Source organism: Bos javanicus, chromosome 12, assembly GCF_032452875.1.
Source record: "Bos javanicus breed banteng chromosome 12, ARS-OSU_banteng_1.0, whole genome shotgun sequence".
Lineage (NCBI taxonomy): Eukaryota > Metazoa > Chordata > Mammalia > Artiodactyla > Bovidae > Bos > Bos javanicus.
The window spans coordinates 25958169-25975551 of NC_083879.1; the positions used below are offsets into that span (position 1 = coordinate 25958169).

General features: G+C 37.8%; 1 protein-coding gene across 6 annotated transcripts in view; it reads right to left on the minus strand.

Annotated features, from left to right (window-relative positions):
* The window catches only part of NBEA (neurobeachin), a 676277-nt gene that overhangs the window by 153537 nt on the left and 505357 nt on the right, over positions 1–17383 (minus strand). The gene's annotated exons all lie outside the window — the stretch shown is intronic.

Below are 17383 nucleotides of genomic sequence, written 5' to 3' on the forward strand. Positions count from 1 at the left end.
TGAGAAATGTTGGGCTGGAAGAAGCACAAGCTGGAATCAAGACTGCTGGGAGAAATATCAATAACCTCAGATACGCAGATGATACCACCCTTATGGCAGAAAGTGAAGAGGAACTAAAAAGCCTCTTGATGAAAGTGAAAGAGGAGAGTGAAAAAGTTGGCTTAAAGCTCAACATTCAGAAAACGAAGATCATGGCATCTGGTCCCATCACTTCATGGGAAATAGATGGGGAAACAGTGGAAACAGTGTCAGACTTTATTTTTTGGGGCTCCAAAATCACTGCAGATGGTGACTGCAGCCATGAAATTAAAAGACGCTTACTCCTTGGAAGAAAAGTTATGACTAACCTAGATAGCATATTGAAAAGCAGAGACATTACTTTGCCAACAAAGGTCCATCTAGTCAAGGCTATGGTTTTTCCAGTGGTCATGTATGGATGTGAGAGTTGGACTGTGAAGAAAGCTGAGTGCCGAAGAATTGATGCTTTTGAACTGTGGTGTTGGAGAAGACTCTTGAGAGTCCCTTGGACTGCAAGGAGATCCAACCAGTCCATTCTAAAGGAGATCAGCCCTGGGATTTCTTTGGAAGGAATGATGCTAAAGCTGAAACTCCAGTACTTTGGCCACCTCATGCGAAGAGTTGACTCACTGGAAAAGATTGATGCTGGGAGGGATTGGGGGCAGGTGGAAAAGGGGACAACAGAGGATGAGATGGCTGGATGGCATCACTGACTCAATGGACGTGAGTCTGAGTGAACTCCAGGAGATGGTGATGGACAGAGAGGCCTGGCGTGCTGCTATTCATGGGGTTGCAAAGAGTCGGACACGACTGAGCGACTGAAATGAACTGAACTGAACTGAACATCAAAAAAGAGAGCAAAACAAGGCAAATAGAATATGATTATAGGTTTTCTTGATGATGACTAGATATACTCTTTCTGGAAATCTATGGCCTGCCCTTCTGTTAAAAGCCATCATAATGGATGCACTTATTCTTGGAGTAAACTTACTGGATATATGAAATACTGAAAATTTGATAGAAAGTCTAAATTGAATATGATCAAATTACTATAATGCACCATAAAATAATGTGGAATTCCTAGGAAAAAAGGAAGAGAACAGAACCATGGTGGAGTACAACTTGTATCTGTAATGTTTTGTTTCATAAAAATTATTAAAAGCAAATATGGCAGAATTTTATAGTATGTTAAAGGCAGACATCAGATACATGGCATTGATTATATTACTCTTATTTTTTTTTCTGTTGATTTATTTCACAGTAAGATAATTTAAAATATTAACAAAATGAAAAGTATTAAGTGTATGCTTTTATATCTATCTCTCTAAAGATGTGCCAAACATTTTCACATGTTCAACTTTATTTAGTCATCATAAAATCACTGGGTGATGTGTAGGGACAGAATTTCTACTTCCATTTTATCAGTGAGATGGAAAAGACTTAATGACGTTAGCCTACTTCCATTAAGGTCACAAAGGCCTGAATGCTGGTGGAGCTGAGACTACAGCCTCAGAGTTTCCATATAGAGCACATTCTCCCAAAAATATGGGCAGGTTTTCTCAAATTTATTTCATTAATAATATTTTCAATGATTTCTATAATAATTTAATGTATATCTTGGTAAACATTCAATGATACGCTATACAAGGCACTAAAGCAAAGCAACTATATTAAAAGCAATAAAATTTAATAGACTTCGATAGTAACTCACTAATAAGCATTAATTTGTCTTAAATTTTTCTCTGAAACATGGTAGGACACCAAAAAAAAAGTAATAAATGTTGTGATTCAGCATAATACTAAATAAATGACACCAATTTTAGTTCTATATATAAAAATTAAAAAATGGATCCATATCAAGGATCAGCATACATTGTGCCCTACCTTTATAATGCTGTCTGAATAAAAGCCTTCTAATCATTCATCCAGGTGGTCTGTTCTCAAAACAGTACCTTGCCTGCTAATCAGGAACATTCAGATAAGTGCTTGCAGTTGTAATTCTTCAACATTGTATAAACAAGCCTTTATTGGGAAGATGGTTGTTTTCCACTTTTCCATGATATATAAACCAATATGTTCAATTATAAAATTCACATTATATACACTAATTAATGCTATGTTTAATAACGTGAAATAAAATCCAAGTGATGTACTATGGCATTTATGTTTTCCTTGGAAAATGTTCGGCTTAATTGGGTTTGCTAAGAAAGACAAACTCAATGTTGAAGTAAAGGAACTTAAAAATGACAATATGGTTCAATGACATAGACCTTACTACAGAACTTACTCTAACTGGAATAAATAATCTATGAATGTGTTGAGGATGGTCCTGGAAATGGAGCTCATAGGAAACACTGATAAGCACTTGTGGGAGTGGGAGAAGTGAGTCATAGGAGATGGGAGGAGGGAAGAGCGTTGGGGGCACTCTCTGTACCCCTTTACTCACTCACATGACATTGCTCAATGCTGATGGCTGTTTGGAACGTAACTAAAGGATTTGATTTGTTCCTTTGGAGCACAGACAAAAACAGAAGGATCTTTCTCTCTTTTAACTTCTAGCACAGTTCTTCCTGATGGACCCTGAGTTGGCTCCAACTGTGGTGTAGACCTAGATGGAGCACGTGAAGTGCTGGAGTCTCCTCTCTGCCATGCCTCAAGGAAAGAGCTCTTATTAAAGACATCCTACCAACTAGCTTCATTGGGGTGATTATCAATCTTTTAGGAATCAATACAGCAAAAGAGTAATGAAGAAACAATGAATATTAAAACATTACCATGGAATGTGATGAAAAGAGGCTGGAAATATAAGTTCTTAGTTTTAAATGTTTTCATCTAACAGAAAAAGAAAACACATTAATCAAGCATTCATTTTAATTTCAAAGAAAGAACATATCAAAGGAAAGAAATAAAAGTTAATATAAAAATAAAATCAATATAAAGTTAGGTAAAATTCTTGAAAGTCTAAAAATGGTTCTTTGAAAAAAAAAAAGTGAAAAGACACAGCACTTGGTAAGTATCTTTAAAATAGAGGGAGAAAAGAGTACACAAATCTAACAAGTAGGGTTGTAACAATGGATATAGAAAGATGCTTACAATTGAAAATGAATACTCTGAAAAACTATATTTTAAAATAATTTCTGTTTTACAATGTTGAACAACTCCCAGGAGAGGTAAGTATTGCTTGGATAGTAACTAACTGGGTGTCCACATCTGGAGGGGTTTCTTCCACCGTGAGTTTCCACTTCAAGTTACTGTCTCTCAAACCTGAGGGTCCAGCCCAGACCTCCAGTGTCCCCTTCAGCTGAATGCCTCACAGGAAACTCAATGCAATACATCCCACCTGAAACTTAGTGAAGACCAAAGGTGTTAGTCACTCAGTTGTATCCGACTCTGCAACGCCATGGACTGTAGCCTGCCAGGCTCCTCTGTCCATGGGATTGCCCAGGTAAGAATATTGGAGTGGGTTGCTATTTCCTTTCTCCAGGGGATCTTCTCAACCCAGGGATCAAACCTGGGTCTCCTGCACTGCAGGCAGATTCTTTACCATCTGAGCCACCAGAGAAACCTATTTTCCGTAAAACTTGCTCATCTTTCTTAAGAAAAGTAAGCTTAAATAATTGATCATTCTGAAGTCAAGAATGAAATTCTGTGAAAATTAACTTTGTACTTTATGAGTTAGGTGATTATATTCAAAGTACCTAAATTCTTGAAGGCTTATATTTCTTATCTATCAAATAGTGAAAATAAGATAAAAATTCACAGAAACATTATGATGAATAAATAAAACAATGAATAGGAAAATCTCTAGCATGGTGCTTCTGTGCGACAGAATTGCTCAGAAAAACGTTAACTATTACAGTAGTAAAGTTTCCATTATTATCTTAATGGATGGCACTATTATTCATTAAATAATCAAAGATGAAAATCTGGAACTTATCTGTAAACGTTACTTTAATCCCTATCTCCAACTGATGACTAAACAATGTTGATTCTAGCTCTAAGTGAAAGTCGCTCAGTTGTGTCAGACTCTGCCACCCCATGGACTGTAGCCTGCCAGGTTCCTCTTTCCATGTAATTCTCCAGGCAAGAATACTGGAGTGGGTAGCCATTCCCTTCTCCAGGGGATCTTCCCAACCCAGGGATTGAACCCAGGTCTCTCACATTGCAGGCAGATTCTTTACCATCTGAGCCACCAGGGAAGCCCTCCAAAATAGTTCACAAATCTGCCCTTTCCTCTCCATTTCCAGGTCTAAAGCCCTCACTTGGCCGACAGCAAGTCTTTTAACTCGATCTATAATCTGTTTTGATCCATAGTATACCCTGTAAATTATGTGTATGGTGCACTCACTTCTCCCCAGTCATAGCTGATTGAGACCAGGGTGAACACCTGTTTCAGACACTAGACAATCAGATCCCCTCTCCTTGAAATTTGAAATTGGAATTTTAGTTTGTATTGGAGCAGAAATAAATTGTAGGGAGCCAGTGAGGCTACTTTGGGGTTTTGAGCAGGGAGATTTAGGGAAATCTAATCAGTGGAGAGAAATAACAACGGAGCAGAAGCAGAGACAAGAGACGACATGGCCAAAAAAGGAAGAAATCTAGACTCTCCAAATCTAGAAATTTAGGTTTTCCAACTCTCAGTTCCAGTCTCCCATCAAGCTCCAGCTGTACTTGTCATTGGATGTAATAAATCACCACTAACTGCTTAAAATAAGTGCTCTTTTAGTTTAAGCTAGTTTGAGTTCTATTTCCTGCAGGCAAATGATTCCTGAAAGTTTATACTTGTGATAATAATGGAATCAGGATTAGAACTTGTGTCTGGCACTTGGCTGCTTACATCCTATCAGATTCTATTTTCTCCTGTAGGGTTCTTGACTAAGAAAACACACAAAAATAATACTAATCAGGTGTAAAGCTAAGAACTTTAAAATAAGTAATAGCTGATACTATCCTCTCTCACTGCAAGGCTATTCTGACAAGAGTTGGATTGAAGAATTTACTGTGGATCTGAATCCAAAGCAAGGCTTCCACCACCCAGCATGAAAAGAAATTTGGGGGTATAGAGACCTGGATAGCTCTGTGGGGAAAAATGGCTGGGCTTCAAAAGAGACCTATCTCAACTTGATGATTCTACAGAAGAAGGTAGAAGAAGGCAGGCTGGCTAGCCTATCTTGAGCGATCAGTTCTGTCCAGATGTGTTTACCTCACGGGAGCCCTGACAATTTAACATTATACTGACCCTACCAGTAGTGAATTTTTATGGGTCATTGAATACTGCAAATTCTGGAAAATCAGAGTAGAAATTTCTTTCCTATGGGAACAAAACCAAGCAGTAGTTTCTTCTCTATGGACAAAGCAGAAATGTGAGGAAATAAAAGATCTCCCCTCAACAGAAGTCTTAGCAGTAAAAATTGTCCAGACAGAAAAAGTTGGGCTATGGTATGTCATAAATAAATCGTGAGTTTCAAGAGCAATCTCTCCAACTGAGGCAATAAAAACCCGCTGAAACCTCCAATGGACTTTATTCTGGTTTAAGAGAGAGGAGACTTGTGAGAAGTGTGAAGACTGTGTTATTTTCCCCTGCAGGGTCAAGAAGGAAAGATGGTCAGGACGAAAATAACATACAGCCATAGTGGAAAAGGGGGAGACCAGCTCCTGGAGCGACTGGGGCAAAGGATGGTGGTCACTTGGGCGGTGTCCCTTGGAGTCTGGTGGTCAGGATGTCCCCGGTTTATCTGCATCTGTGCTCCTGTAGCCCCAGACAGTCTCACCCACTCCGTATTACTGCCACCACTAGCAGACCCCTCCTCTTGGGCCCTTATTCTATTCAATGCCCCCGTCCTCAGTGCCACCAGAGTTAAGCGGAAGAAACATTTCAATCTGTCCGGTACAGGGAGAGACATGGTGCCTGATGCATTCTCACCACTGGAGCATTGGTTCACTTGGTGATTTTATCACTGAAGCATAGTTATACATGGCAACTGTATCACAATGAGGCACTTTAGGCTTGCCTTCTTAACTAAACAAATCATCAGATTACATTAGGCTTCCAAAAGTATACCGACTCTTGTCTATATTATACTGAGTGCTATTTTCAGACTTTTGCTCATATTACCTTTAAATGAAACTAATATCTTATTCATGGATGCCTAGGAAATCAAAAGGTAAATGAGATAGTATCACTATAAAAAGCATTTCTTTATAACTATTTGGGGATGCCAATGTGATAAGCACTATATAAAGCCAATTAGAGACTTGAATGATCTTACCTTTAAAAGACCATCAATTGAAATATAAAATTAGAATGAACTCATAGGTGCAAACAATTGACTGCAACTAAAGTCCTAACTTATCTGATATTAAGGAGTGTCATTTTGTGCACTAGGAAGCAGTCTAAAATTTTGAAATTTGGGTAATGTGAGACCACGAGAAAATGTCTACATTTCCTTCCCCAAAAGACTGGATTCAGAAACAGTTTATAAGACAAGGAAAAAAGAGGTCTTAATAAATAAGGGAAGTTTGAATTCTAAAAGAAAGAAATAAAAAGAAATTTAGGCATAACAACTTGGCAGGCAATTTGAAAGGCTAAGTAGAGTTGTCCTGGTACTTTGTAGATGTTTACTTCTTGTCTCCATCACTGAGCTGATGCTAAGAGTGAGAGAGGAACTAAGTCTACTTCTTTTGCCATCTTTTATGCTTGACTTGGGCCAATGGTTTGTCTCTTACAGTCATCTGAGGGGCAGCATGTACAGTGGAAAGGGTCAGGCTCCATGAACTAGCCCACAAAACTCCTCTCCCAAATGGCAGGTTCCAGGCGACATTCTCCCTGACCTAACTGGCAAGGAAACCATGTGTACTCACACCAACTGGGCATTTGTACATGAAAAATAGAATGCTGTTTTTTATGCTTCTCATAAAGCCGCTGCTGCTGCTGCTGCTGCTAAGTCGCTTCAGTCGTGTCTGACTCTGCGTGACCCCATAGACGGCAGCCCACCAGGCTCCCCCACCCCTGGGATTCTCCAGGCAAGAACACTGGAGTGGGCAGGGATGTGTTTTTCTCTACATTTAATAAGTAATAACCATTCTACCCATCATCTGACATAATCATGACTAATGCTTCCTGCCTTCCCTAAATTGAGGCAACTGGATCAACACAGGAGTCAGAGTTAAGAATGCCTGTCGTATAGCATCTCTCTCACTAAGACAAGGACACGTAGAACCTAGTGGTACGGTGGAAAAGCATGGACTCGGGCATTAAATAAACTTCAGTTCCACTTGTGATTCTGTCATTTCACTGCTTTTGTGCTTTGCAGAAAGCAATTTGGACTCTCAGGGTCTATTTCCACATTTGTAGGATAAAAAGTACTGATATTTTAGGATTGTATAAGAATAAATAAATATAATAAAGCACCCTATATTTTGCTCTTTCCTTATCTCCATGTACCATCAATATAACTGTAAGGGAATGGTGTTGTGTTTAATAAATTTGATTCAAATGCCACATGAAAAGAGCACTATCTTCCTAACCATGCAGGCCACTTCATGAAGGCAGGTTCTTTACACTCAGGACTGAATAAAGGTAACTCTTTGATAATAAAGTGGGATGTACAAATCAGCATTCCAATGTTAATGTTAAATGTTAAATAATCAAAAGGTTAATATTAAATGTCAACATGAGAAAGTCAAAGCTCAGTCATGTATAAGGAAAAATAGTATAATGTAATATATATATATAATATATATAATGTAATTATAATATAATCATATAATGATATAGTATAATAAAAAGTATAATAGTATAAATAGCATAAAAGTACTCGAGGAATTCTCTGGTGGTCCAGTGATTAGGACTCAGTACTTTCACTGCTATGGCCCGGGTCCAATTTCTGGTCAGGGAACTAAAGTCCCTCAAGCTGTGCAGCGTGGCCTAAATAAATAAATAAAAATACTTGATTGCGATTGTTTGAGAATTTGATTTTATTCAAATTCAACAAATATTTATTTGGATTCTTGTTAGATTTCTTCTGTTCTGGAGCCAGGAAAACTTGGGTACAAATTAAGTGTATGGAGATTTCAGAGAGAAACAGATAAATTTAATGGTTTTGGGGGAAAACTTCTTATTAAAGAAGATATTTGATATGGACTTTGAAGGGTGCCTAGTCTTTAAAATGTGGAAAAGGGATGGAGGATGGAATTCAGCAGCCTATAAAGGTAGGAGAGGCTTGTAATGTTAGGTTGAAAAACATCAAACTAATTAAAATTGGCAACAAGGCCTTGGTGATTAGAAGAACGATTTCTTTTAAGGTCAGGAAGTGAGAAGAAAATTTAGGAAGAAAAATAAAATGATGCATTTGGTTTGGGATAAGCAAGGCATCCTGAGAGGACTCCCTAGGAGAGCAGGGAACTAAGACTATGGAGCAACAGCGAGAAAACAAGATGAGGAGATGTTTGGCATTATCTACACAAAAAGAGCTTAAAGCATGGAAAGGGATTAGGTCTCTAGGCTAAAGAATGAAGGGGACTGAAAAGATGCACCTTTGGGGATGAGACAGTCTATATTAAGGTCAAAGCAGAAAGAAGAGCAGCCAGTGAAAAAGACTTAAGGGCCAGTGAGTTAGTAAAAAAGTGCTTGAGGATTTGGGAAGCTCAGTGTGAAATGGTGTATAGAAACTGGAGACTACTAAGACATAAAAAAGCCACTGAATTTAGATCCTGATGGGTCTAAAATACAGGATAGATGTAAAAAGACAACAGGATTTTGACTGAATATATATATAAGATGCGTGTTCCTTCAGTTGTGTCAGACTCTCTGTGACCCCATGGACTGTAGCTTACCAGCTACCTCTGTCCACGGGATTCTCCAGGCAAGAATACTGGAGTGGGTTGCCATGCTCTCCGCCAGGGGAACTTCCCGACCCAGGGATCAAACCTGGGTCTGTTCCAACTCCTGCATTGGCAGGCACGTTCTTTACTAGCGCCACCTGGGAGGCCCATATAAGATACAGTAAATACAAAGGAAAAGGGCTATGTAGTGTTTGAACAAATACGAGCTTTGGAGCCAGGAAAACTGGGTATGAATCTTTGATGTTTCAAAGTTGTGACATCTTTAATGTCAAATCTTTTCTTTTGCAAAGTGGTGATAATGATGTCTAACTTCCTTAGTTGTTGTGAATATTAAATTTGGATATCGTATGTAAAGTGCCTAGTACAGTGTCTGGTCATATTATGTGCTTGAAACTAATGAATGTTAGTTTCTTTTCACTTGCTCCATGGAGACCATCAGGCAGAGGATAATCCTTCACTGAAGGGGCATTTAAGATAATCAGAAAGATAGATGTGAAAAGTAGTAAAACAGCAAGAATCAGGGTGTGGCATGAATAATACATTTAAAAATCAAATAAGGACTTCCCGGTGGTCCAGTGGCTAAGATTTTGTGCTCCTGATGCAGAGGGCTCAGGTTCAGTCCCTCGTCGGGGAACTAGACTCCACAACTAAAGAGTTTTCATGCTGCAACTAAAAAGATCCTGCATGCTGAAACTAAGACCTGACAGCCAAATAAGTAAATAAAAATAAATATTAAAAAAATAAAAATAAAAAAGGGAAAAACACTGGACCAGGTGTCTGAAGATGTTGGTTTTATTCCCAGAAACATCATTTACCATGGAACTCTTTGATAAACTCATTTAAGCTTCTACTCAGAACTCAGCTTTCCCATTTATAGAACTGAAATAGAAATTCTAGTTCCACTGAACAAAAATGACTATTTTGGGGATCAAAAATAAGATGTATAAGAAAACAGTTTACAAACTATTACACAACAAAAAGTATTACTGGAAGGTATACACACCTAGCATTTGGTAGCATTACGGCTATCCATGTCTGCATGTGCATGCACACATTAAACTGTCAGTTGCTAGCTGGATATTAACCTTGAATGATTCTCACTTCTCTCTGACACCTGAATCCTAACCATTTGTTACTTTTCCTGAATATATAAACCCACTATGTAGACAAGGATGAAATTTAGGTTTTAGGTTCAGGTTCATAAATTAATCTCCAACTTTTGAGTATCTCCATTCAGTATATATTTAAACTTGTAATTTGGTCATCTGACTTTCCTGCAGGCTCAGTACAAAGAAATATAATATATTTTTAACATTTCTGGAGCATTTAAGATTAACTCCATGGCAGGAGTAAATTACAATCAGAAGGGAATTCAATGCCCCCAAAGATATCTTAGATTCCAGCAAAACACCTGTGTTACTATTTCGCAAACAGGATAGTGGTTTTTACATTATAATTGCATCTTACTGTGTGTGATATAATGTATCCTTTGGAATAAGTGACCAAATGCAAAGCTATAAGAAACAGGTAAAAGAGGAAAACAAAGACTGGAGTGTTTTAAAGTTTCGATTACTCATACGGTCATTTGATAAAAGAAATGTATTTACTATTATTTAAGAAACACATGCATTATGTGAATGGGAAATGTGCTTAGAAAATGAAAGTAACAGTCAAAATTGATTATAAAATATACTGTTTCCTTAACCTAATGTTCTCAGGACAATTAAGATAATAATCTAATGGGTTTTGAAGTGTTCCATCACTGACTGAATCTCTAAATTTAAAGGAGCAATTTTGGGGGCAATGAATGGAAAGATGCATTTCAAAATTTTATAATTTTTGTTTTTTGAAGGTATGGCAAATAATAAAAGTTGCTACAAAATAAAACAATAAATATCCCGGTTGCTTTTTGTTGTGTCTTCAGAACTTCCAAAAGACAATAGTGATTATGTGGTTTTTGATAAGGGAGGTGACTAAAAAGTGCCTTGTCAGTTTTCCATTCCTTGCCAGCTGCATTAAAATGCAGCTCTGAGCACCTTTTTTCCCCCTCAGTCTGGAATTTCAGAAGCAAAGAGTACAAAAGAGCTGATGAGCAATGAATGCTTCTCCCTTCCTCAATTAATCTTGTCTCTCTACCTTTGCTTTTGCTTTCCCTCTACATGAAGGTAATAATGACACCCTCATCCATTATCCTTTTATCCCTGTTATTCTCGTGAAATTGCTTAATAATATGTTACAGATTCGTCTTCACTCACATAATTCTTCCTGTCATTTGCAGTATATCATCCTACAAACATACAGCCCACTTTCACTGGCCGTTCTTTGAAGATTATTGTCAGTGACATCTTCAGGATGCGTTTGGAATCTGGAGCATCATTTCCGTTGCGATGGGGAATTACACTGACTTATCTGTCATTGCCAAAAGCACAACAAGCAATTCAGTGTTAATGCAAAGGTAACATGGGTTTTTATCCTGCCTCCAGAATGAGAGCTCTTGTAAATTTATGCTAATATGGTCCTTTTAGAGTTTAATAACCTCTTACCCTACTAGAAAAAGACTTACACATACACAAACACATACGGACTCACACTCCCATGTACCGGAAAGATAGCTGGTCAATGGGTAATTATGGATTTTCAACCTTTTTTTCATATTTGTGTTCATTTCACTTGGAATATTATATAGATATGTTATGGAAATTAGTATAAATGAAAAGATTACATTTCAATCCCTAGTACTCAACTATTTTTGATGAAAAAAAATATTTTAACCAAAGAATTTGTAAAAGTTCCTCCACAAATGGTGTTTTAGTTAGCTTTTCCATCAAGAGTTCAAGACCACTACAAATGAGCAGTTTTCCCTGATTGAGGGTGGCATTCCAGAGGGACCCAGGCAATCCAGTGTGTGTGCCAAGTCTGACAACACATGACAAGCTGGTCGGCGTGCAGTAATTTGACTAATTATACCGGATTAGAGCATATTAATGCAAGCTGTTTTCTCCAGAGTTAATGACCTGCTGACTGGGTTCTGTTAGGCCCCACTAGGTCTACAGGCAGCTAAAAAACAAAACCCTGTTTTGTAAGCCCTCGTCATTTCACATCAGCAAATGAGTATATCAAACGATCGAGCAGCAAAATGTAAGCGACATTTGTCTGCTTGAAACTCCTGCAGCCTTCCCCAACTTTCCACCTCATGGGCTTCTTTTATATAAATTTGATGTCAGTTTTCTTTTTTCTTTTTAAAAAAAGGAGTAGCCAGGAAGTAAAATCTGGGAGAAAAAAGAAGTAATATGGGGAGTATGTTATTGTTGGAGGCATAGAGGCTGTTGTTTTGAAACAGGGTTTATGTGAAAAAAATTTAAAGTGGACATTGATTTTATTACACATCTATGTTCCCCGTAATAAGACTATGTAACAAATGATGATGAATGCCAAAAAAAGATGAATGTGTAATAAAATCTTTTCTATGCCTAATTTTATCTGAAAGATATTTCTATTTCAAAGGGATTTTTAAGTTTTAAAAATGTGGCTGGATAATTTAATAATTATATAAATGTAGGAAAAGGTAAGATGTTAATATTTTTAAATTATTTGTCCATTTCTTTAAAATTAAGTCACATTTAACTCAAAACTAGCTAGGAACTTTAACATGTCCCTGAGTGTTAACATTTATATAATTTATGTTTATAATTTTTGCTTCTGAAAAGATATAAAGTGACTTATGGGAATATATAAGGTATTTGAATTGGAAATATATGAAAAACAAGGTCAAAAACAGAAGATTAATCTAGATGTAGGATTAATAATAAAAATGAAAGAGCACAGCAGAGTCATTTAGGCTTTCATTGTTTGGGCCACAAATTCATGAACTCCCCAAAACCAAGGGAAAACAAAAGAGGTAATAAATTCACCATAAAGTTAATAAGACAAAAACCAGTTCAGGAATAATTGCACAATTATTCCCAATCCTAAAGCTCGAAATAAACTTAAGTCAAGGGGTTTCACAAAAAAGGGCACTGTTCAGTATAATAAATAATGTTTCAACAATATCAACACACTGAATTTCAAGGCTTTTAGCATTTCCCAAAGCATAACTTAGAAAAATGACTCCTACAGAGAGCTTAGAGGACAGAGGCCACTCTTGACTTTTGAGGGAAAGGGGCTCATCCAGAGTTTCTGTGCAAGGGGCTGACTTAAAGGGCCAGGAGGTGCCTCCCCCAGGCAGAATCAATGGCAGCTAATCCATGCGTTTGCCAATACTCTGTGGTTTGGCCTGGCTCATGAGTATGAGCACAGGGAATCAGATTCCTGTAGAGAACTGGAAACAGGAAACGTAGAATGCACTGTATAACCGGCAGGAAGAACTGCAGCCGAAATGTGTCATGATGTAGTGAAAGGACAGGGGAGCCAAGATGGGACGGGGGCGAGTCTAAAATTCAAGTGAACCAAAGCTATGTCCAAGTACAGGAAGCTTACGTGTTGAAGGAGAAACGAGGATGTCTAGAGATGAGCAGACCAAGTGGTTTAGGAAAGAGAATAGACAAGAGCAGTCCCTGGAGCTGACTTCTTGACTTTTAATATTCCAGACTATAAAAAACATATATCTTTACAATAAAGTTCCTGTTTCTGGAGGTAACTTGGAACAAAGTCTAGTCCATGCAACCAAAAGATCTAACCAAAAAAGAGGTCAACACAATGAGCCAAGTAATTTCTGCTAACCAGGTTTCACCAGGAGTATAGAATATTTAGGAATGAATAGACTCCTCAACGGGCTTCCCAGGTGGGTTAGTGGGTAAAGAATCCGCCTGCAATGCAGGAGAAGCAGGAGACTAGGGTTTGATTCCTGGAGGAGAGCATGGCAACCCACTCCAGTATTCTTGCCTGGAGAATCCCATGGATAGAGGAGCCTGGCAGGCTACAGGCCATGGGTCACAAAGAGTTGGACACGACTGGAGTGACTGAGCACGCATGCACACAAAGTTCTTAACATTCAAGCAAGCTTCTATAAATGCTCTTTCACTCAGCCAAAATTTTAAGTGATGTTGGGCGGTATGTGAAGATTTTGCTTCCTGCCATGTACCTATAGAAATTGAAAGCAACATTATATGCTTTCACTGACAGTGCAAGACACGGGTAAGTCTGACAAGCTCCTTTGGATATCTAGTGTTTCTTTTTTGTTTTTAATGCCTGCCTGAATAGAAGACCATCCCATTTATGGGTAACCAGGAGCTGGGGCTAAGACAGATTTGAGAAAAGATGTCTGAGATCCCTCAAGAACAGAGAAAAATCTCATCCTCAAATTTTTGTTGTATAGTTGCTAAGTCGCGTCCAACTCTTTTGTGACCCCATGGACTGTAGCCCACCAGGCTTCTCTGTCCATGGGATTTCCCAGGCAAGAACACTGCAGTGGGTTGCCATTTCCTTCTCCAGGCGATCTTCCCGACCCAGGGATCAAACCTGTGTCTCCTGCATTGGCAGGTGGATTCTTTACCACTGAGATGCCAGGGAAGCTCCACAACTAATAGTCATAAAATTATTTGCTTAAAACAAGTAATAAATTAAGAGGGAGAGATAAAAATAAAAATGTTTATGTTGGGCATTAAGGTCACTTTTCAGCAAAGGTCTCCAAAGTCAGTGCAATTTCATACATTGCTTTTTAGTTACTTGACTATAGCAGCGATTCACAGACACTATTCTTTGGGTAATTCATTTTCACTACCACTACTACCCACTCCAGTATTCTTGGGCTTCCCTTGTGGCTCAGCTGGAAAAGAATCCGCCTGCAATGTGGGAGACCTGGGTTCAATCCCTGGGTTGGGAAGATCCCCTGGAGAAGGGAATGGCTACTCACGCCAGTATTCTGACCTGGAGAATTACATGGACTTACAGTCCATGGGGGCACAAAGAGTCGGACATGACTGAGAGACTTTCACTCACATTCCAGGTTAGACCATCAAAAATTCTTTCAATTCACTCTCATACTAAAGTTAGAGTAATTATTGAGAAAAGTAAATCTGCTTAAAATATTTTACCAGCTTTCCCTTCCCAACACTTGGTAGTAAAGTGTAAACTTCTCAATATGGTCTATATTCTCCCTCAAAATTTGGCACAATCCCTTTCTAATCTAATTCTTGCCAGCAGCCTATCCCTTACAGTCTCCCACTATACAGCTTCTTTCAAATCCTTGAATGTATCATGTTCTGTTTCATCTCCAGGCCTTCATATGTAGTGGGCCAAGAATGAGCGTGGAAGTCACACAGATCTCAATTCTATTGCCAGTTCTACTAATGTTTAGGTCTGTGATTTGGGGCAAATCGCTCAGCTTTTCTGAATCGCTATTTCCTCATCTGCCAATTTGGATTATAATATCTATCTGTAAGAGACTGTGGGGATAAAGTTGTGTAGGTAAGTATGCAACAAATGATAGTCACTGTAATTACTTTAGATCAGGGCGCCAATCTATCAGCAATTAAGATCAACATCAGTGAGTTTGGGTCAAACATCAGGGAATTTTGATTATATTACAGTCAGTACTGTAACAGAAGTACTAAAATGGTCTTTGCAAACCTAGAATAAATTATTATGGAAAGGGATATAACTGTAACATGTTCACTCAGGCCATTTTTGAGTATTATACTATAAGAAGTACACTTAAAATTAAAGAATGCCCAGAAGAGGCTGGCCCATGTGGCAGCTGTGCAGGTGGTGAGAAGTGATAAAGTATTTTGAGGTAGTGATAATTATTTGCTGAGATTGTATATGTGAGACATGAGAGAGAGAGACAAGAGTCAAGCAAACTTCAAGGCCTTGGCTTGAACAACTGGACTGCTAAGGTTACAAAAAAGGTTAGATGAGAAAGACTATAGGTAAAACAATTTGTTTTGGATCAGGTGCAGAAGGAAAGGAAAACAGGAGCTCAGAACTAGACAAGGCAAGCTCGATTTATCTATTAAAACAGACATCCAAGTACAAATGCCTAGTAGACAGCTGAGTATAATAGCCTGGAGGGTGACACAGAGATTCAGGACACAAATATACATTGTGGATTTTTCAGAATATTAATGATATTTAAAGTCATATGACCAAATGAGATTACCTAGGGAGTAATTGTAAAATGAAAAAGAAGTCCAAGAACTAAGCACTGGGGATCTCCATGGTAGGGTGGGTAAGGAGAAAAGAAGATTCAACAAAGGAGACTGAAAAGGAGAAATGAGTGAGGAAGGAGGATAACCAGGGTTTCTGGAAGTCAAAGTAAGACAGTGAGTCAAGGATGAGAATGGGATAAATTATGTTGAACAAAACTGACATTGGTCTCCAGATTTGGCAAAAGGGAGATCACTGGTGACGATGACAAAAGAACGTTCAGTGAAGTGGTGAAAGAAAAGTCTTTTTTGAGTGGATTTAAAAGAGAAAGAAGAAATCATTGGGAACAGCTTTACAGGAAGAAAGTGTATAGTAGCTAGAAGACAAAAAAATAAGAGGAGATTTGTATTGGTATATACATTCAAGATGGTGGGTGGATAGTAAGAAAGTGTCCTGCAATGTGAATTTAGACCAGATGACTTAAAAGTCCTTTTTATCTCTATGGTAATAGTTCTATAATTGAGAAACGGTTTGAAGTTAAATACTTTTAACTAGGAATCAAAAGAATTGACTGTTCTAGTTCTTCTAACCAGCTGTATGATCATCAACAAGTTATTTGGGGGCTTTATTTGCACTGAAAAATTGGAACAATGAAATAATACACTGCAAATTCTAACTCTAAACATTTAAGAGGTAATGTACTAAGAATTTATCTTTTGACTATGTTGCGGGGAATGAGTAAGAGAGTAGCTGAACACTAATGGGTTGAGCGTTAGGCATTTGCTAGTCCTTACACACTATTCATACCTTCCCAAGATCCTATGAGGCAGATCTTAAAGGTTCCAATTTTTGGATGAGGAAACTAAAGACAAGAAAAGTTAAGAGGTTTTATATCCAAGTTTGGCTAATTGTACAGCCTGAGTTGTTTTAAACATAACATCTTGATGTCACAATTCTGTGAAGTATTTCAAATTAGTACTGCTAAATTAATATATATGATTTCTCAAACACTTCCAAAACCTAATAAGACAGACCTATAAATCTTTCTAGGATAGAGTGAGTAGCCCATCCCTTTCTCCAGTGGATCTTCCTGACCCTGGAATCGAACTGTGGTCTCCTGCATTGCAGACAGATTCTTTACCAACTGAGCTACCTGGGAAGCCCATAAATCTTTCTAAACATTTTAAAACTGCCATAAATAATAATAAATCAGACACATTTAATAAATAAAACTGGAAATATCTGAGATATTCTAAAGAATTAATATGAATCTGGTTTAAATGATTATAGGAATTTACTTTCTCAACTTACCAGTTATTTAAATTTGAATTAAAGATCAACTTAAAGTAAATATTATTTATATACACAAGTAAAACATTTATGAATAAAATAAAATCTGTAAATCAAACTTAAAGAATAAAGTAGAAAGTTTTCTATC